General features: G+C 43.5%; 1 protein-coding gene across 1 annotated transcript in view; it reads left to right on the plus strand.

Moving 5' to 3' along the window:
* The window catches only part of NRDC (nardilysin convertase), a 2,150,332-nt gene that overhangs the window by 763,179 nt on the left and 1,365,518 nt on the right, over positions 1 to 21,635 (plus strand). The gene's annotated exons all lie outside the window — the stretch shown is intronic.

The following is a 21,635-nucleotide window of genomic DNA, read 5'->3' on the forward strand; positions in this document are numbered from 1 at the left end:
GTTCTTTACCACGTCTGCAGTTCAACCAATAGGGTTGCACATCAGCATCTGGCAACACAAAGGAAGGATTTACTCATTAGGACTCGCAACTAATACAAGAGTATAAAGAACTTTCTCTGGAAGAAATTGGGTGCTGACCTGAAAAAACAGTCCGCTGTGAGGACATGGAAGGGGCCAAATTGGCCTTGATCAGGTCTCAGTCCCAACTGTTGATGTTTTTGCACAGACTCTCCACAGGTAAAAGGTCATATTGAATGCAATTTAATAGTATTGAATTTAAATGTTTATATAGTGCTTACTACCCCTGACACGGCATTGAAGTGCTCTATGGCGAGTAGCATGCTACCAGGGAGCCCAGAGTTAATGGTCAGTTAATTCGCTATTGGAGATAGTCTTGCATGCTAAAGAAAACCATTCTATGCATTACAGTTTCATTGTTGTAATTAGTGATTTAGGTGTGATCGTTACGGGGCGCTGTACGCGATGCAAATAGGTGCTGGGATTGATATTATGTGTAAATAAAAACAAAAAAAGCTCAAGACAGACAGGCTTGAGATTTAAGAGCAGCAGTTTATATAGATATATGAGGGATATAAGGAAGTCTGGGTGCTAGTAATATAGGGCCATGCAAGATTTTAAGAAATATAGCAGGTGAAGGGTTTTGCGACAGCATGCAATATATCGATGTAAACCTGTGGAAAGAAACTGTTTTAAACTCTGCTATAAGGGGAAAGTGGATTTTTAAAGATGTCACCATACTTGCCTAGCTACAAAAAGCAAGCCCAGTGCTTGCTGAGACTCTTTTACCAGCGACCGTGAAGCATTGCAACATTTTAGCACATCCCAGTACCTTAATTACAATTTGACAACACCATTATTGCATTACTATATGCAATGTGAGCAATACTTTCAAACCGAGAAAGACTCCCTCCTATGTTTACCTACTACAGCATTATATTCAATACAGTTCATGCAAATCATTTTACACCATACATTAACCACAGATCAAAACATGTTCTATTTTGAGTTGGTGGTGTTTACATAACAATGCAGATGATAAACACTGATAAATATATTACAGCAATCAAAATGTGAGTGCATGTTTCTGAACCATTAACTACCTGCTTCAGAAGGTGCTGACCTCTGTGTCCACTTAGAGACCCTTACAGACACCATGTCCTGCAGATGAATGTCTGACCTCACCTTGACCCTCTTGCATCCACTATGCCTCATCGCAAGCCTATTTTTTACTTTATTTTTTGTCTAACTTGCAAAAGAATAATTTCCATTGTATTACACTTCACTCTGGAGTAATACATTTCTTCCATTTTCCTTAGTTTTTTCAATATACTTTGTTTTGCATGGCATTGCTAGCATAAAGTTTATTTGTTCATATTTCACTATTTTTACTGTAATCTTAAATACTTCTGCACCAACAAGCATAATAAAATAGGTCGAACTTACAATGACACCAAGTGAAAATTTGTATTCTGGCAAAACCATTGCATACTTACAAATTTAAAGCTCAATTTACTTTAGAGTACTATCTCAATCGTATTCAAACAGATTTTGAATAGTGCAAGTATATTTCACTTGCCAATGATTTCTTCAAATTATATATTTCTTCTAAGCATTTGAAGCAATTGTGCGCTCAGACCCTCACCAAAATGCCCTTATGGTCTCCGCTCCATGAACTTCCCAGGAATACCACTCACAAATCCTCTAGATCATGTACAGATTATTTCCTTTTAAAAAGTGAAAATCAAAGTTTCCAAGACAATCTGGTGAGCACTCTCATTGCGTTTCCAGGAAAATTTAAAACAGCAATAGCAAGAGCCGTTCAATTCCCACTTTCTGTGCCAGCTACCAGTTAAGTACAATGAAATTGTATCATTTCTGCAGATATAGGTGATACAAGGAGAACAGACAAAAAGATCATTAAAAGCACTGAGAGGGTCAACGGATATACAGATTGGACGAATATTCAGCTGGTGAGGGGGATAGACAGATGGTCTGGTGGTTTGAGCATTAGTGGGTTCAGGGCCTCCCCTGACGCCTACCGGCAGAGTGGCTCTCGCCAAGATGGTAATGCTCCCTCGCCTTCTATATTATTTTGCGAACTTGCCACTGTTCGTACCTGCGCCGTTCTTCTCTAATCTTAATAAGATACTCCGAGACTTTGTTTGGGGTGCATCAAGGCATCGTCTGGCCCTTGGGAAGTTGTTTTTGCCCACTGATAAGAGCGGGCTTGCTGCCCCCTGTTTTGAACACTACTACCTAGTGGCGCAACTCCAGTGGGTCGCTCGTTGGCTGGCGGACAGGGGGAGAGAAGACACAGCCACGGCTGGAGCGGGTTACTGTGCTCTTTTACCCGTTGGCGGCGCCGGCGCGCCCTATCCCGCTGCTGCTGGCAGTGGCATATAAATGCTTCCGTAGGGCATTGTACCTCACGCGCTCGGTGCACCCTTATGCATCTGCGGTGCCGCTGGAAGGCTCGCCTGGAGGTGGAAGGGTGATCACGCACTCTGTGCTGGAGCAGTGGCATGAAGTGGACGTCCGGACGTTGGGCGACCTGTACCAGGATGGAGCACTGATACCCTATGAGGCACTAGTTGAGGACGTTGGACTCCCACCTGGGGGTGTCCTCCTGCACCGTTCTCTCACGGCCCACATGGCGGCTCGATGGGGAGATATTGCGGTAGAGCCAGCGCAACACCTGACGGTGCAATACTTACATGTCATGGGCAGGGGCAGGCACCTAATTAAGTGGTTTGCGGCATCCCTACTAATGCACACGGAAATGGACCTTGCCCCACTTAGGGGGAAATGGGAGCGGGACATGGGGCAAGAGCTGCCAGACTGAGAATGGGAACAGATCCTTAAAAGCCCGGTGCGCATCCCTAGAAATATGCGATTTCGCCAAATCCAAGTCTACATAGTGCACAGGGCCTACCTCACCCCCGACCTCATCAACAGATACTTTCATAGGGTGGATGCGACCTGCCCCAGATGCGAGGAGGTCAATGCGGATCTGCTCCATCTTCTGTGGCGCTGTTCAGGCCTTGGCGCATATTGGAGAGACGTTCATGTACTACTTGCCCACTTCAAGAGGTCGCCCAAAGACAAAGCGTCATCTCGTTTCCTTGATCTGGGGATGGCCGCAGCAGTGCGACTCTTCACTAGGAGATGGAAAGCGAGGGACTCGCCCAATGTAAGGGCGTGGGTTCTGTCTTTCTCGTCATGGGCTCGTGCAGAATGGACAGCCATTTGGCGGGAGGAAATAGTGGGGCTTCGGAGGGAGCCATTGGCAGAGAGATGGGAACACATGCTAAACAGACTACAGGCGGCAGGGAGTGCAGTGGACGAGGGGGGCGGCGGGACATTAGGCTGACATATCAGGTGTGAGGGAGGGAGTGCACAGCGGTGGCCACACCTGACACACCTTTCAGTACATGGCACGGTAAATAGGTGAGGAAGCATTAGCCAAGGTGGTATATGTGTCCTGTGCGTATTAGTGGGGCGGGAGGGGTTCGGGTGGATTGGGGGGGTCGAGAAGGGGGGGAGTTTTTGTAATGTACTTCGGTGACAGTGTCGCAGTTAGTTGTTACTGTTTTGTTGCATATGATCATTATCAGGACTGGGATTCACATTTACGGCCTGTTCCCTCGTGCAGGGAGGTGGGATGTACTGAATCTTAATCGCCATTTAAGGACACACCTGGGCGCTCATGATTCTCCTGCGGACTAATTGCATGTATTGCTACGGCGCTCCTAGTCGTGATATGTTATCAGTGCACTTCGACCCAGGAACGGCCGCTAAGATGAAATGTGTGAAATGGAATATCTAATATAATGTTCATCTTTATAAATCATAATAAAAAAGATTTGACAAAAAAAAAATGAGTGGGTTCAGGGCCGTTTGCAGCACGATGGAGGTGAACTTTGAAGCTGCTTCAATGATAGAGGCTTAATCATGTAAATACAATTTTAATGAGTGACATACATTTCTTTACACATTAAATTGGAACAAAAAGGACAAACTATTTTGGCAGAGAAGTATGTTTTTTACTTTTGCTCTATGGATCATATATTCACATAGGGCTGTCAAAATATGCAAAACGTGAGTGACCTAGAGTAAGGTGAATAAAATGATCCAGTGACATGGGTGAATAAGTGTTTTTTATACATTAGTGATAAGACAATACACAAATATGTACAGGATGTATATAGGATGATAGTGGGGTGCAACCAATTCCGTTATCAATCAAGTGTCTCTGGTGCAATCACAAATGCTTAATTAGTATTGGTACCAGAAGACCTAGCAGACATGGACCATTAAAGACGTTGACGTTTCGACCCTAACAAATGCGCAATTTGGTGTGCGTCATGGCGGGTCTTCAGGACAGGGAAAACAGCAGAGACAGCCTAGAGGGAATTGAATCCACATGAGTCAGGCGAGTTCCAATTGGATGATTTATAAAAGAGAGAAGCAACACAGTGGTTTAGCAATACTCACCCCCTTGAAATGATATGGGGAATTGGATTCACCCTGCAGATTATTTGAGTTGCCTCCAGTAACAAAATTAATTGGGTTGAGGCACGGAAGGTCTCAACCCAATTCATTTTGTAATGGGAGGCAACTCGAATAATCAGAGGGTCCAAGGATTTTTGAACACCAGTCCCAAGTGAGATTACCAACTTCCATTGAATGGGATATGCACACTGAAACAGTAAAAAGACTTGAGAAAATTTTTGAGGATGATTTCAGTAATATCTTAGAAAGAAACAAGTTGTTTTTTTACAAGGAAACAACACCAGCAAGAGTCAATAAATTCATTTCTAGCAACATTAAGAATACTGGCTTCTACATGCGAATTTGGAGGGCCGTTGGATATATATTTGAGAGATCATATATTGGTAAATTGTTTTGGCAGTCGTGTACAGGAGAGGATTCTGTGCTGCAGGAATCCGTCTGTGGAAGAAACTCTAGAAAACGCTAGAGGAATTTAATGTTCTGTGTTGGCGTCCAAGGAGTTTGTAATAAACAGACATGCAGCAATCACCTGAGGTAGTGGGGGTCCTTTGTGAGGACTTCTAGGTCCTCGCAAACATTAAAGGAAAGAAACAGGAGTAAAATTTCAACACTATGTTGAGTTCACTTTTTAGGTGTGGCTGTAAAAGTCGCATGGCCAATTTTAAAAATTGCCATGCAGTGGGAAAAACTTGTCAGAGATTCCCAGAAGGTGGGATTTGTGGGGGAGCATTCCAGTTCCCTGTTTTAGGCTGCTCAGGACAGCACTGGTTCAGATGGTAGAGTGGTTTTATCTGTACAAATGGTAGGTACTATTGAAGACCACGAGTTGAAGGGGGATCCTAAGTGTGAAGTGCACATTGGTCAAGTACCATTATTAGTAACAGTGGACTGGCTCGCCCATCATCATCATCATCATCAGACAACTTGTTTGAGCAAAATTGGCTGCAGGTAAAATTGGACAACCCAGACAATTACACAGTTGGGTTTGGTGTTCAAAAAATTTTAATGATTGAGTTTTTCAGGGAAAGAATCAGATTTGAAGATAGGGAGTTACATGCTAAAGTATATGTGGCCAGAAAAGTGTATGATATCTTAGGATGGGTAGATCAAGGATTGTTTGGCATGGTACTCAGACAGGAACCAAGTGCCCGATATCACTGGAGAGACATGTATCCATGGTGGCTTAGATTTTATCAGGGGGAGCTTTTTTTAGGTGCCTACTGGGCCATTCTGGTGAGTTGATTAAGAACAAGTGTTCTCTTTATTCAAAAAGTGAATCGGCAATAAAGTTGACTTTAAATCTTGTTTTTATCTCGACAAATTTGCTGTGGTTCAAAGACCGAGGTTAAATATCTTGTACATTGCCTATTTTATCCTCGACATTGTTTTTTATTTTTCTTTCTCTGACTGCAGTTAGAAATTTTCAAAGGGAAATGACAGACAATCATGCTGTACGAGTGGAAAGTAAAGGCTGAAGGATTTATTTATTTATTTATTTTTTGCAGAGTTTTATATAGCGCGAACTAGAACCGAACCGAATCAGTTATCAGAGCGCTTTACATAGCACCAGATACGTTACATGAGGACACACTTTCATTTTAGGCACGGGGAGATTAAGTGATTTGCCCAGAATCACAGGGTGTTTTTGGCGTCGTTACCGAGACTCGAACCCAGATCCCCAGGTCCGAGGTCGAGCGCCTTAGCCGTTAGGCCAACCCCTCTCCCCAAAAAAAAGGATGGCAGTATTTTTTCTTACTTAACATTTACATAGCTTGTAAATTAACTGTATAGATATATCCGTAGTTATGAAAGAAATTTATTTTATTTCTGTGTGATTGAAATAAAGATTTTAAAAAGAGCAAAACAAATTAGAACGCTTAGTGATGTGAAAATGATAAAAATGTTTGAAACCCAATTGCCACACATTGTTTTTACGCGATATTAGCATGGCTGCGTATAGTGGGAATGGTTGTTGCCATTTCATTGAAAAATCTGCTATCTGTAAATTAGTGTGCTACCACAGCCTTTGAAATATATCTATTAAAAGTGAGAGTTTTTAAACATTTTTAAACATGACCTGAAAAATATCCCTGCCCTTGTCCTGATGACAATTATTCTTATTCTTATTATTTGCATTTATAATGCGCGGCAGCTACCCAAAAATTGTTTCCAGGTGCAGTTTGCAGATTTGCGGAGAGAGGGACAAGTAGATGTGAATGTCTAGATGTTAAATAGCCATGTTTTTAAGGCTTTGTGAAATTTGATGTAATCTATCTCGTTTCATAATAAAAAAGGCAGTGAATTACACAGGGAGGGACCTAAATAGGAGAAAGATCTTCTGCCCATGCTATTACTAAAGTAAGAGGCAAATCAGGGGGCATACGTACTCCAATTGTGAGCTACATTTTTACTATCCATGACGCAAAAGTTTAGTCTTTTGCATCAAACAAAATAGTATTTGAGTACATCGGAAATCCTGAGCTCACATATTTGAAGGTGCTCCTGCTCTCATAAGTGATAATGAAGAAAAAGGTGCCACTCTAAAATAAAATATCTGCCTAGGATCATATAGCTTGAACAGTTTACAGGTCAAAAGCATTTGACCTGCAGGTCTGGTAATATTTTTATGATTTTTGTAGACCTGAGACACTCTAAGCTTACCCGTAAAGGAGATTTTGAGTAAACATTATACGTTTTAGGACAAATTGTGGTGGGTTAGATGGTTTGAACATCAAATCACTTTAAAACATGATGCCGTGCCTGTTGCACACAAAGCGAGGAGTGTACCTCTAATAACATGGGGTGAGTTGGAAAAACCCTTACAGAAGCTTTGTGCAGACAGTCATTGAGCTGATCGATTCGGCACAATGGATATCGCCGATCGTCATGGGCAAGAAATAAATCCGGGGATTTAAGAATGTGTGTGGACCTGAGGTGCCTGAATAAGAATATTTTGATTGTTTCCTTCATCCCGCCGTTGCTGCTTACTTTTGTAGTGTTGGGGGAGGAGGACTACACTTCCCAGCAACCCCCTGCCACTGACGTTGCCCTCAGGTGCAGGTGCGCCATAAAGTTGCTGGAGGCATCTGACTTGGCCAAGAGCAGGCCCGACTGTGGTCGAACGAGGCTGGGCTGGGTCATCCCTCTTGGTTTTTCGATGTGAATCTTGGACTCTTTCTGCAAATGCCTCACATCTTCCTAAATGCAAGGTAGGACCCATGGTGAAGAGGAATTGTGATATGCCTGCTGTTAAGGATCACCCATTGACTGCAACCATTACCAGTGTGCTCACCATAGCAATGGGGGCAATTAATAATGAAATTGAATCTGCGGAAGAAAGGTAGGGGGCTACAGAAAAGGCCGTGTTAATTAGTCCCCCATCTGGGGTAGTTAGTACTTCAGAGGTTTTATGTCCTGCAGGGGTTAACAAGCCCTCAGCGACGGTCTCAAACCCTTGTGTATATCAGGGTGATCTAGAGATTGCATCTAACGAAGTAGTGGCGGGGTCACTCTGATAGGTTATGTCCGCACCGTCAAAAATGGACAAGGGTGATGTAATAAACTTAACAGTAGCCAAAAGCCACCTTTAGATCATAAAATTATTCCTGGCAAGGAGAATAAGGTAAAAGCCCTAGCAAAGGAACCAGTAAAGCAAGGTATGGGCGAGCCCTTAGCGCATGCTCAGTTCGCAAGTATCTTGGATAAAACTGTGAAAACATATTTGAATCCACTTAAGAATATTCTTAATAATATGGACACCTCATTGAAGACCTTGATTGCCTCAAGCCCTACTAGTATAACTAGGCGTATCAAAAAGGCGGTTGCTCTGGAGCCTAAATCAGTCTGGCTAAGTCGTCCAGCCTCTCGGGCCGGGAAAAATACAATCTCCGCAAAGGATTACAACAAGATAACATTCTGGCTCCTGATTCTCTGGACCATCCACTAAAAAGGGAGTAAATAGGGCCCAGAGCCTGAATCGCAGGCAGGGGCGAGCACAAACTGACCTTGTATCTAATACTCCAGAGAAAGACGCTTTTCCTATCATCAGACACCCAATAATGAGAACAAGCACTAACAGAGTCCTCCATCTTCTGCTAGAAGCTACCCCACTGGATATATTGTTGAACAATGTTCCTGCACTACGGTCTGAAAGGGACCCATCGCAATTTAAAAAAAAAATTTGTTCACTGGCTATCAAGATCGACAAACTGGGTTAATTGCGAGGACTTATTTAAGAACATAAATAATGTGCAGACAGTCTCATGGGTGGACACACAAGTAAAGGAGGACATTGATGATTGTGTTATTAATTTTAAAAACAGGTATTTGGTCAGTTCTCTCTTGGAAAAATCTCTAGGCTTAGTAACTCAAGGGGGAGTATCATGGCAGTATCCTTGGGCTTTTTTTTATAAGCTGAGTGTGCAAGTCATTTCAAGGCCCCAGTACTTTGACCACTGTGTAACTCAGCCTTTTGCTGTTTCAACTTTTAATCATTTTTCTCCCCTTGAGCAAGTCGATTGACTGTATCCACGAGTGCTGACGGTTTTTCAGTCAACGTTATCTGGGATTATGATGAGAGATAACAATGAAAGTGTGTATAAACCTGTGGTTAACTTAAACATGGTTCCAGAAAACGTATCCCTATCAAGGCCAGAAATGGTGGCAGGTATCTCTCTCTTAAGTACAGCTCCGGGACCCTACAATATCCTTAAACAGCGATTGCACAAGTAATGAATGTGTGTATACACCTGTGGTTAATGTCACTGTGGCTCCAGAAAATGTATCTTAATTAAGTCTAGAAATGGCGGTAAATAAATTTCCCCTTAAATGCAGCCCTGAGACCCACCAGTAACCTTGGAAACAGTGATACTGCAGCAGATATGATGCGGCACTTAAAAATGAATTTATTGTTTCTGGTTGTCTGTTTTGGAATGCGGCAGGTTTATCGAACAAAGTGCAGAATGGCTATTGGCTTGAGCTAGTGAAGGGTTACACAGTTATTTGCCTCCAAGAAACCTGGGCCAGGGAAGTTGTTTATGGGTGTGTTTCTATCCATTCTCCAGCCAATTGGGCACTAGGGGGTCATCGCAAGAGGGGGACAGCTTACCCAAATTGCGATGACTCTAGGAAATAGGGTCTGTGAGACACAGCTCTACTGTCCACATTACCAAATTATTAATATTGTTTGAGCACAATGTCAACTTAGTTTTAGTTCATTTTTATCACAACAATTTTGTTGACACAAACTTTGAAAAAGCTGACAAGTTGGAACATTCCCTCCGTGAACATCTAAGGGACCTTCATACTGATTTTATTCTCCTCTGGGGAGGAGATTGTAATTGTAGATTATGCCTCACACAGATAATCTGAGAGGCAAAGAGAACAAAAAAGGTAGTAGAGGCACTGTTGCCAAGCAGGCACAAATGAGATGAGAGGTTGTTTTTGGAGATTTGTTTCCTTTGTTTCATATGGTTTATTGGATTTTGCAATACAGCCAACGTGTTTCGTCTGTATCTGTGCTTCTTCAGGGCATCCAAAGAGTAAAAACTCCTCGTTATGAAGATGCAATGTCGAATACATTATAACTGTTAACGACCCAAAGGCTGTGTTAGAAGGTTAGAATCCGCATACCACTGTATAGCAGAGATCTGAGTATTGCAATGGACAGCTGTATTTTGCGAGAATAATTCACAAATAATTTAAAAATGTAATGCCCCCAGCCACATCTAGGACCGAACCCGTATCTGGTTCCGGTATCCCATATATGTGAATTTCTATTGGAAAACATCGATTATGCCCTTTATCCAAGTTGTCTGCTTGTAGCTTGGGGGCGGGGTAAGGAAGAGAAGTGCCAATTTGAACACAATCCCTGTGGGGAAACTTTTAACTCCATTATCTACTATTCTTCCCTTTTCTTGACAATTGACTTTCCATTGCAGTCGTAACCACACCAGATTACATACACAGGTAGAGGCTAAGGCAGTCTCATTGATTTTATTGCCCTCTGATTATTATAAACCACAATCAGTGAGTTTTCTTTCCTTAAAGAATGTTTTAGCGATCATTTTTCCGCTATCCATTTAAAAAAAAAAAAAACCTTAACAGAAAATCTAGTGGGAAATTAAAACTATACCCTATATTTCGTCACAATAATAAGGGTATATTACGGAAATGGCCTACTGTAAACCCGGATAATATAGTGGAACAGGTAATGAACACGAGCAGGGCTCAAATCGAAAAGTTTCTAAAGAAACCTATTGATCAAAAATATATGCTTGCAGCCTTTGCTGATATAACTCGGACAATTAATGAAACAGTTCAACAGTAACTGCTCTCAGACCCACAATAATCTCATAATGGCTCTGAAACAAAAGCCCAGTGATTCCATATTGGTGAGATCTTGTCGACATCAATACCAACAGGCACTCATGACACGTAAGATGACTATTAGGCAGGAGGCCTGGGAGAAACTCTATGAAGCTAGCGTTAACAGGGACCCCGGTCTTTTCTCGAAGACTGTTAATGCCCCTTTCTTCCAAGAGAGCCATAATAGCGACATTGATTTCATAATTACTCCTGAGAAATGGGTCAAGCATTTCTCCAGGGAAAAATATAGGAGTGAGGGGGGATTCTTCTTTTTCCCTAGAGTTTGTTGGTGATTATTTAGATGTAACTGTGGTGAAGCCTATGAGGAAGTCACAAAAAGCGTTGAATTAAACCATCTCAAACAAAGCATCTGGACCAGATGGTGTTCCCGCCGGTCTCATCCTGGCCAATCCTTATCTTTGAATTCCAGTATTAACAAATATTTTAAGGTGTGTAGCACATTTGGGTCCTCTCAAATCCTGATTGATCATGAAAATAGTGATAAAGGAGATAGGGCAGACTCCAAATGCTGCCGCCTAATTTCGTTAATTGACTGCACATGCAAGTTAATGGACAGGGTTATATTAGTTCGCTTAGATTCTTTGGTAGCCGAAAGAGGGAAACGCTGACATCCAATGCTGCTTTAGAAGAGGTTGGGGCACTGTTGAACTGTGCCTTAATCCTCACTTGCTTATAAACAAGTACACATTAGCTACGAATGGATCCCTCTGCTTGGGATTTATGGATTTAACATCCGCTTTTGATTGGGTGGATAGAGGGGAACTGTGGAGAAAAATGTTAGACATGGGTATAGATGCATCCCGAGTTACTACTTAGCGCAGATGCATCAAAATGTGAGTGGAAGAGTCTGATATGGAGCAGATGGCGAACTTTCCCCACCTGTTAAAATGAATTGTGGAGTTCGTCAAGGGTGTGTGCTACACCCTTTTTCCTTCTGTTTATATATTAACGATCTGTAGAGCTATCTTAATCTGTGGCAGGCTGACGTCTCGAGAGTAGGTACTAGAAATCTTCCAGCCTTGCTCTACGCTGATGATTGTGTGTTGATGTCTGCAACTGGTGTGGGTCTGCAAATGCTTCTAAGTAGATATAATGATTTTATGTGTGACCTTGGATTGAAGACAAATCCTATGCTATGGTGGTAGGGAACACCCCACCCTCCTAAAATTCTATTTTATCAATAGTGATAAGCAGCTTTATATCCCAACCTTTTCCTATGTAGACATTTCTTTTGATCAGAGAGGAACACGGTGACAGCTTATTGTTATTAGGAAAAGTAGATTTTTTTAAATTTAAATTTGGAGGCACAATTTAGGTTTGCGAAGAAGCTAGGTTCTAGACGAATTGAATCATTGATTAATATCTATAAGGCACGCTCTTGCTCTGTTATCTTCTACGGGGTGGGAGTGTGGGGCGTTTGCAATTCGACATGCCTACAGGCTGCAGAAAATTCTTTTCTCAGACTTTTGTTAGTCCCAATAGCTTGCCAATCACACTATGCCACACGGACTTTGGCTTGATTCCTTTTTTCATTACATAACAACTGCACCAATAATGTTGTGGCACTCAATGTGGGTAAAAAAAAGTCTGTGCTTAATTGTGTAATACTAGACTTCATTAGCTTAGACTATATGCAGAAAATATTGTGGCTTGGTTACATCAAATAGCATCTTGAACAAGTTGGTGAGTGGATTGTTGTAGTAACCCGCAATTGATAGCAGAAATCCGAAACTACATCTGAAAAGGGAATTATTTCCATGTTAAAGATGAATAATTAATGCATGGAGATGGGAAAGACGAGAGTAGAGGAATATCTGCCGCCGGTTTGCACCGAACGTCTATAGCCTTATTTATGGTTTCTTTTTAGCCATTCTGAAAGGTTTTATCTTGTTAGATTTAGGTTCTGTATAGTACATCTGTTGATTTCTTATCCTCATAAAGCATATTGTGACTGAGCTTTATTTGTGTCCGTGTGACTCTCTCACATCAGAACATGGTTAATTTCCTTTTCTTTTATCAATTATACTCCAAACCGCAGAGATTTTATTATCCCATTATTAAGGGCTCTGAACTTCAGGAGATGTCGACGGGCCCTGAAAACAGAATATATATGGCAAATGTTTTATAAATGTAGTTCCTCTGCAGTTCGATCACGAAATCTAGTAGGTAAATGATTCAATTATCTCTGTCTGGTGATGTCGTTTTTATTTTCTTAGTCTGCATAATCCACTTTATCCTTAACTTTGTGGTTTAGGTGCGTCTTCACTGAACCAATATGATGTTTATCTACTATTGGTAATCCCTGATGGGTCTAATGAAGTTTGGATCTGTTGTATACTGCTCCTTTTTTATGGAATTTATTGAGATCGAATGTACTTATCTGAGCTAGAATTCAATTGGTAATATTTAATGGACATCTATGGTGTCCCTAATAGAAATTTATTAATGCTTGCATGTTGGCACATAGTTTCGGACTCATTTTCACCTTATTGTGACTTGTTTGTATTACATAAAGAATCTATTTATTATTTTATTTGTTTGTTCAGTGTACTCTTTTATGGTAAGGAAAAAACAAGCATTTGCAATGCAATAGGTCTCGCATTAGGAAAGTGTGAGCTATTGGTATTGTAAATGACTTTTAATATGTGTTGGCTTTGAAGCTATATAAATTAATAGCATTGTTATTCACAAAGCCAATAGCTTACACTTTCCTAATGCGAGTCCTATTGGCTATGGTAATGCTTGTTGGTAGCAAGCAAGGACAGTGCTGTTGTGGTGCTGAGTGATGATGTGGTTGGGCTGAGTGATGTGGTGGTGTATTAGAGTGATGTGGTGGTGTATTAAAGTAAAGTAAAGTCCACATTTGTAAAGCGCACAATCACCCGTAAGGGTCTCTAGGCGCTGGGGGCCGTCGGGAAGATTAAGCGAGCTATTGCCCAGAGTCACATGGTGCTGGGCTAACCTGCCGCCGGAGCCGGGGATCGAACCGCGTTCCCCAGATTCCAACGTCAGTCGCCCTGGCCGCGGCGCCACACCTAGTGATGTGGTGGTGTATTAGAGTGATGTGGTGGTGTATTAGAGTGATGTGGTGGTGTATTAGAGTGATGTGGTGGTGTATTAGAGTGATGTGGTGGTGTATTAGAGTGATGTGGTGGTGTCCCCGAGTGATGTGGTGGTGTCCCCGAGTGATGTGGTGGTGTCCCCGAGTGATGTGGTGGTGTCCCCGAGTGATGTGGTGGTGTCCCCGAGTGATGTGGTGGTGTCCCCGAGTGATGTGGTGGTGTCCCCGAGTGATGTGGTGGTGCCCCAGAGTGATGTGGTGGTGCCCCCGAGTGATGTGGTGGTGCCCCCGAGTGATGTGGTGGTGCCCCCGAGTGATGTGGTGGTGTCCCCGAGTGATGTGGTGGTGCCCCCGAGTGATGTGGTGGTGCCCCCGAGTGATGTGGTGGTGCCCCCGAGTGATGTGGTGGTGCCCCCGAGTGATGTGGTGGTGCCCCCGAGTGATGTGGTGGTGCCCCCGAGTGATGTGGTGGTGCCCCCGAGTGATGTGGTGGTGCCCCCGAGTGATGTGGTGGTGCCCCCGAGTGATGTGGTGGTGCCCCCGAGTGATGTGCTGGTGCCCCCGAGTGATGTGCTGGTGCTCCCGAGTGATGTGCTGGTGCTCCCGAGTGATGTGCTGGTGCTCCCGAGTGATGTGCTGGTGTACCCGAGTGATGTGCTGGTGTACCCGAGTGATGTGCTGGTGTACCCGAGTGATGTGCTGGTGTCCCCGAGTGATGTGGTGGTGCCCCCGAGTGATGTGGTGGTGCCCCCGAGTGATGTGGTGTTGCCCCCGAGTGATGTGGTGTTGCCCCCGAGTGATGTGGTGTTGCCCCCGAGTGATGTGGTGTTGCCCCCGAGTGATGTGGTGTTGCCCCCGAGTGATGTGGTGGTGCCCCCGAGTGATGTGGTGGTGCCCCTGAGTGGTACCCCTGAGTGATGTGGTGGTGTCCCTGAGTGATGTGGTGGTGTCCCTGAGTGATGTGGTGGTGTCCCTGAGTGATGTGGTGGTGTCCCTGAGTGATGTGGTGGTGTCCCTGAGTGATGTGGTGGTGCCCCTGAGTGATGTGGTGGCACCCCTTAGTGATGTGGTGGTGTTCCTGAGTGATGTGGTGTGTGAGGGTGAGGGTGTGTGGGAGTGTGAGGGGGTTGAGGGTGAGTGAGGGTGACAGGGTTGTGAGAGTGAGGGGTGTGAGGGTGTGAGGTTGTGAGGGCGTGTGAGGAAAGAATGAAAGAGGAAGACATTTGTGCAGAGGGGGGCGGGGGAGAGGAGGCGTTCTGGATAAAACAACACACAGCTCACAGTTCGTTCTAAAAAGGAGTCATTGGTCAGTTGTCACTCGTGATTAAAAATGCAAGGGCTGCGACCTTTTAACTGGAACATTATATCATCATGGCTTCCAGATTGGAGAGGAGTCGCACTGGTTACCACTCCTAATATAATATTTTGATAGGCTTCAATGCACCATATAGATAGTCCAGGTCCCAAACATGTACTCCTCAACGATGCGAAAAACAAAATGCGTTCACTTTTGTGGCCGCTTTCATGTGGTATCTGTGTGAAGTCTGTCCAGGATAACAGGGTGCACGCCGATGCGTGTTCAGGGGTTTCATGCCCAAGAGCATGTGGCTTAACAATCAGAGCAGCCGAGTTTGAAGCTGGGGAACCAGGTTCGAGCCTGTGATTCTCTGCAAATCTGCCCGTGCCTTAAAAAATATATATACTGTGTCCTTCTGTAATGCAACTTATGCTCATGCAAAGCACTCTGATACCTTGGAGTCGAGTTTACGCAATACAAATTATGTTAAATTACAAGTCCCGTCACTTTCCAGTCACAAATTAAGCAGGGATAGCGCAAAGGGGGGCGGGGGAGAGGAGACGGGGGAGAGCAAGGAAAGAATGAAAGAGGAAGACATTTGCGCAGAGGGGGGCAGGGGAGAGGAGGCATTCTGGATAGAAAAACACACAGCTCACAGTTCGTTTTAACAAGTCCTGCAGTTCTGAAGTCGGCCGCTACGCACATTAGCCTATCTCTCTCTTTCACTATGCTGCATGTCCTGGTGCTGCCAGTCAGGGTGTAGTGAGCACTGGCTAAGCTTTGCATAGTATAGAAGACGCACAGATAATAGCTAAAAGTATTCAGTAAACTCAAAATCAAACTATGCGATGTGGGCAAGCAAAAGCAACAGAAAGTTCGGAAAAGGCACTCCTATAAAAAATTTACTTTGCGATGTGTTCAAAGAATCCAAATAAATATAAAAGCAAGCAGATTGCAGAAAAAGCTGTAACGGACAAATACATGCTGCTTTTGTATCAAAGATTTAGAGCTTACCTCACACGCAATAAACAAAGTAGTAAACAAAGCGCTGCACTGCATGTGTAACATATTTGAAAACAATGTCACTGGTGAGAGGATAAATGCGAGACACGGCCTGGCGGCCGTGAAAGTGAAAACAGTAATACAGAGCTAAGGAGTGGAAGACGCCCTCAACACAGCACACGTCTAAACAAGAACATCGCCGAAAGAAAAAAAAGCGTCCGGGAAAGGATCCCTTTGAAGTGGCTGTGAAAGTGAAAGCAATTAGGGGGGAGGAGAATTGAGGTCAGCGCGCACTGCGCACGCTGGGGAAGCCTGTGGGAGGGAGGCTGATGGCCTGATACCTTGGAGTCGAGTTTGCGCAATACAAATTATGTTAAATTAGAAGTCCCGGCACTTTCCAGGCACAAATTAAGCAGGGATAGCGCAAAGGGGGTGGGGGAGAGGAGGCGGGGAGAGCAAGGAAAGAATGAAATAGGAAGACATTTGCGCAGAGGGGGGCGGGTGAGAGGAGGCATTCTGGATAAAACACAAAGCTCACAGTTCGCAATTAGGGGGGAGGAGAATTGAGGCCAGCGCGCTGGGGAAGGAGGGAGGCTGATGGCTTTGATGTGGGGAAATGCGCGTGCTTGTGTTCACGTGAACTGTTTGAAATCCGCCCGATGGTTTGAGAACTTATTTTGCCTACTATAATTCTCGACTATCCATTCCTTGCGGAATGGGATAGGCGAGACCTAAAAAGAACAAAGAATATTTGACTGACTGACTCCCTCTCCCCAAGATACAAGAGATGCTAGCTCAAGTAGGGGGAGCAGGGGACTTTGCCACGTTAGATCTCAGGACAGCTTACCACCAAGGACAACTGACCGATGATTCTCACTAACTCAGTCTTTAACACCCCATTTGGCGCTTGCAGGTTTTTATGCAAACTTTTCGGTCTCACCTCAGCTGCATCAGTGTTTAAGAAGTTGATTTATCATATTCTGGGGGGCATGTTGGCATATCCAGATAACATTTTGCTTTTCACAGAGGGTACACAATCTCACTTGCAGTTTTGACAAAGTACTTAGGGTTCTACACAAACATGTTCTTGCAGTAAAACGAAAAGAGTGCAGCTCCATGGTTCACAATGTTCAATACTTGGATCAATGCGTCAGCTGCTGGTATTTTTCTGAAAGTAGATCTGTTGAAAACCATTTTAGACGACCCTTCACCTGCTGACAAAGACCAAGTGAGGCCTTTCCTATGATATGTTTTGTTATTTTAATTTACTACGCACTTGAATCAGCCGCAAAAGGCTATCTCGGGGTGAGACCAGGACAGGCTAGAATTGACCTATAATAGGTGGGTCTTAAGTGCCTTCCTAAAAAGAAAATGTTTTTCACCGAGACGATGTTGTGTGGACAGATTATTCCAAAGATAGGGGGGCAAGGAAAGGGTAAGATCTGCAGGAAGGCAGGGCTTTATCGCAGGATCTAATAAGTCTCAATAGAGTGTAGGGCAGAAGCTTAGCAGCTAGAAAAGAAGGCCTTTGGCCATGAAAGGCACGGCAGGTTAGGCAGCATAATTTAAAAAGTATTCTCTTTTTCACCAGAAGCCAGTGTAGAGACTGCAGAAGTGGGGCAGTGGCCGAGCGCAGAGGGAGGTTGCAAACAAGGCACGCAGCAGTGTTTTGGACCACCTGAAGTTTGGAGAGTAGATTCTCATTGATGGAAGCCAGGAGTGAGTTGCTGTAATCAAGGCGACTGATTACCAAGGCTTGAACCAAGGTTATCCTTGACTGTGGTGGCAGCAGTGTGTTCTTTCATAGAAAAAGATTGGTGTACGCGGACTCCAAGGTTTTTTACTACCAATTTGGGTGGCGGGCTGGGGCCCTGCTCAACTGGCTACCATTCTGGAGCCCAAAGAAGTTGAGCTTGTCCAAATAGCATAATTTCTGTTTTCGAAGGGTTGAGTTGCAGTCAGTTTTCCAACATCCAAGTGGTTATGGCCTTCATCCCGTAGGAGAATAAGGCTTTAGATTTGGACAAGTTGGAGCCAAAAGAGAAATGTAGCTGCGTGTCAGCATATGAAATAATCTCAAACCCAAAACCTCTGACAAACTTGGCAAGGTGGGCCATATAAATGCACTGGCTATCACACAATCACCTAAAACTTAACCAAGATAAGACGGAAATCCTTCTCATATCCAATAATGAACAGATTCCCCAAGTGAAAGAATGGCTGAACTATATTGATGCTCTTAACTTACCCTGGCCGACTCTGTAAAATCCCTGGGAATCACTCTGGACCCACGTTTGAACATAAGCAAACATGTAAAGAGCACTGCGAAGAGCGCTTTCTACGACCTAAAAATCCTCAACAAAATCAAACTCTTCATCCCTCCCAATGATCTTAAACAGACCACATAATCTTTGGTTCTGTCCAGATTGGACTACGAGAATGCAACCCTCAGAGGCATGGCAAAATCTCACTTAGCCCTCCTCCGAACAATGCTAAATGCAGCTGCTAGGATGGTCACTGGAGTAAAGTAATACGGAGTAAGAGAACTAAAATGGCTCCCGATTGAAGCACGTTCCAACTTCAGAACTGCATGTCTCGCTCACAAAGCTCTTCACACCAACAAACCTGCCTACCTGGCATGCAAACTCAAAAAGGCAGACCAGACGAGAAATCTTAGGAGCACAAACACACTACCTTTCCCTCCAAAACTTGCAAACAAAAAACCCTGTCACTCTCTTTCTCTGGAAATGCTCCTAAAATTTGGAACTCCATCCCAGCCCATATCAGGACCAACTCTTCCTTCACAAACCTAAAATGACAGCTCAAAGACCTCTTCCTCAACCAAACTCAACCAACTGGATAGCAACCACCCAGCGAGACAGAGTACCTCTGCTACAGGAATCCCGTCCAGCAGATAAACTATCTACCGTAACAAGAGGGTGTGTACCTCTCCTTTCTTTTGATCCATTTCAATGTTTTCCTCCAGGCCTTAACCAGATTCGACACCAGACAATGCAGTTTACTGAAACAAAATGTGTCCATTAGCATCATGATAAATGTTGTAAAGCTCTCCGATACCTTCGGGTCTGGCCAGCACTATATAAAACTCTTAAATAAATATTAAAAAGTGTAGGGCTCAGGCAGAAGCCCTGGGGTACTCCATAGGCCAGTGGCATGGTTCTGAACCTATAGGGGCCGAGGATGATCGTTTGCGATCTCTGTGACCGGAAATCCGATAACCATTTAAGGGCTATTCCTTGGATCCCTAAATCCTGGAGTCTGTCGGGGTGATGTACCGTATCAAATGCCGCTGACACGCCTAAAAAAAATTAGTATTGTCGGGACATTAACATCAAGTGAGCATTTAATATGGTCTGTGACAACAAATAAGGCTGTCTCAGTACTCTGGAGAGATCTAAAGCCAGATTGAGAGCTGTCTAATAGCCTGTTAGTCTCAAGATACGTTCTCAGTTGATGATTGATATGTTTTTCCAATAACTTACCCAACAAACAGAGGAAGGAAATAGGGCTGTAGTTAGCTAGAGCTGTGGATAACATTTTTTTTAATGGGCCTGATCAAGGCTGCCTTCCAGACTAAGGGTACTTTCCCAGAAATAATTGATAGATTAATGTGGGAACAGATTTGTGGTGCCAATTAAGAAGCAAGATTCAACAGGACTGTGGGAGGGCCGACATCTGAAGGAGAGCCAGGCTTCATAGAGCTTAGAAGGTTGAAGGTAATTTCTGGGGAGATTACCTTGAAATTACATAAGCTAATGGGAGAGTCAGCGAGAGAAGGGGTTGCAGGCCTCTCGCGTGGCTCAGGAGTGATAGGAGGGAAGTTTAGGCAAATCTCCTTGATTTTGCCCTCAAAATGAGTATGCAAGTATTATTCCAGATTTGTTCTAAGTTTTGCTCTGCAGACAGAACTGTTAAAGAATTTGTTGAGACCAGGAGAACAATTTGTGAGGGAACAAGAGCAGTCAGCTTTTGATAATTTGAAAGAGTCCATCATTAAGGCGCCCGTTCTTCAGTCTTATAGAGACAGTATTCCCTCAGTTGTTACAGTTGATGCTAGTGTAATTAGTTTAGAGGCCATGTTGAGTTACCTAGATGAAGGAAAGGCAATATAATAGCTTTTGCCTCTAGGAGACTTTCAGAAGCAGAGAAGAACTATAGCACGACATAGAGGGAAGCATTAGCATGTCTTTGGGCTGCTCGACATTTTGCCACATACTTGTAGGGCAAAGAATTCACTTTAGTCAGCAACCACAAATCTTTGGTTTTACATTTGATTGAGAAACAGCTGGGTAATGATAGCCATAGCTTGATCCGGCTACTGTCCAAAAGGTATGACTATAAATTTTGAAGTCTGGCACAAACCTGGAGGGAAGAATTGCAGGGCAGATTCTTTATCTAGATGTGCATCCAATTTTGATGTTTTGAAGAATTCCAACTTGGAGGCAGAATTGGTGGTGGGGTTGGTTGGTTGGTGTGTCAGTTACTGAGAAGGTGATTACATTACAGGATTGGAAGTCAGTTGTGGAGATGGATGTATGTATGAAGAAACTTCTGGAAGCAGTCACTCTGGGATGGCCCAGGGAAGGTGCAGTTCCCAATGAACTAAGTCTTCAGAAAAGAAAAGGGGTGAATTGAGCGTAGAAGATGGTTTGATTTTGCAGGGGAGGCTGCTGATTCCACCTGGTATGTTGAGATCCAAATTAGTTAGTTTGGCTCATCAGGGTCACACTGGAGTGACGGGAACTAGGAAGAGGTTATTACTTTACTATTAGTGGCCAGGAATGGATATGGATGTTCTCAGCAGGTGTACAGAATGTACTAGGGTAGATAAATAATTACGTTGACTATGTATTTTTACTCTTGGTTATTTAATTAGCCCTTAACCCTATTCTTCTGTTGCAGGTAAAGTTAGCCATATTATTTCTCTTGTTTTTAATTATGTTAGACATTCATTTTTACACTTAGTTATGTATAGTTGTTTTGTTTCTTCGTGTTCGTTTGTTACGGAGGGTGATGTGCTATGTATTGGGGAGGGCGGTGGAGAACGTGAGTTAGAATGTGGGATGGTTGCCTGGGAATGGGAATTTATGGGAGGCGGTTGGGACAGCGAAGGTGAGAAGGGAGGAAACAGTGTGCTGTGGCTATGAATACAATTAATGGAAACTTTACCGACTGCTGTGTGCTCTGTCATCACACTAAAGTACAGGAGGTAAACGTTTTGTGTGAGATTTCATATTTTCTTTAGAATTTCTTTTTGTATGGAGCATTCACCCATTAACGTACTATTCCATGTATTTGGTGCCATTACGTTGTGCCTACAGTATTCAACACCAA

Source organism: Lissotriton helveticus, chromosome 1_2 (assembly GCF_964261635.1).
Source record: "Lissotriton helveticus chromosome 1_2, aLisHel1.1, whole genome shotgun sequence".
Taxonomy (NCBI): domain Eukaryota; kingdom Metazoa; phylum Chordata; class Amphibia; order Caudata; family Salamandridae; genus Lissotriton; species Lissotriton helveticus.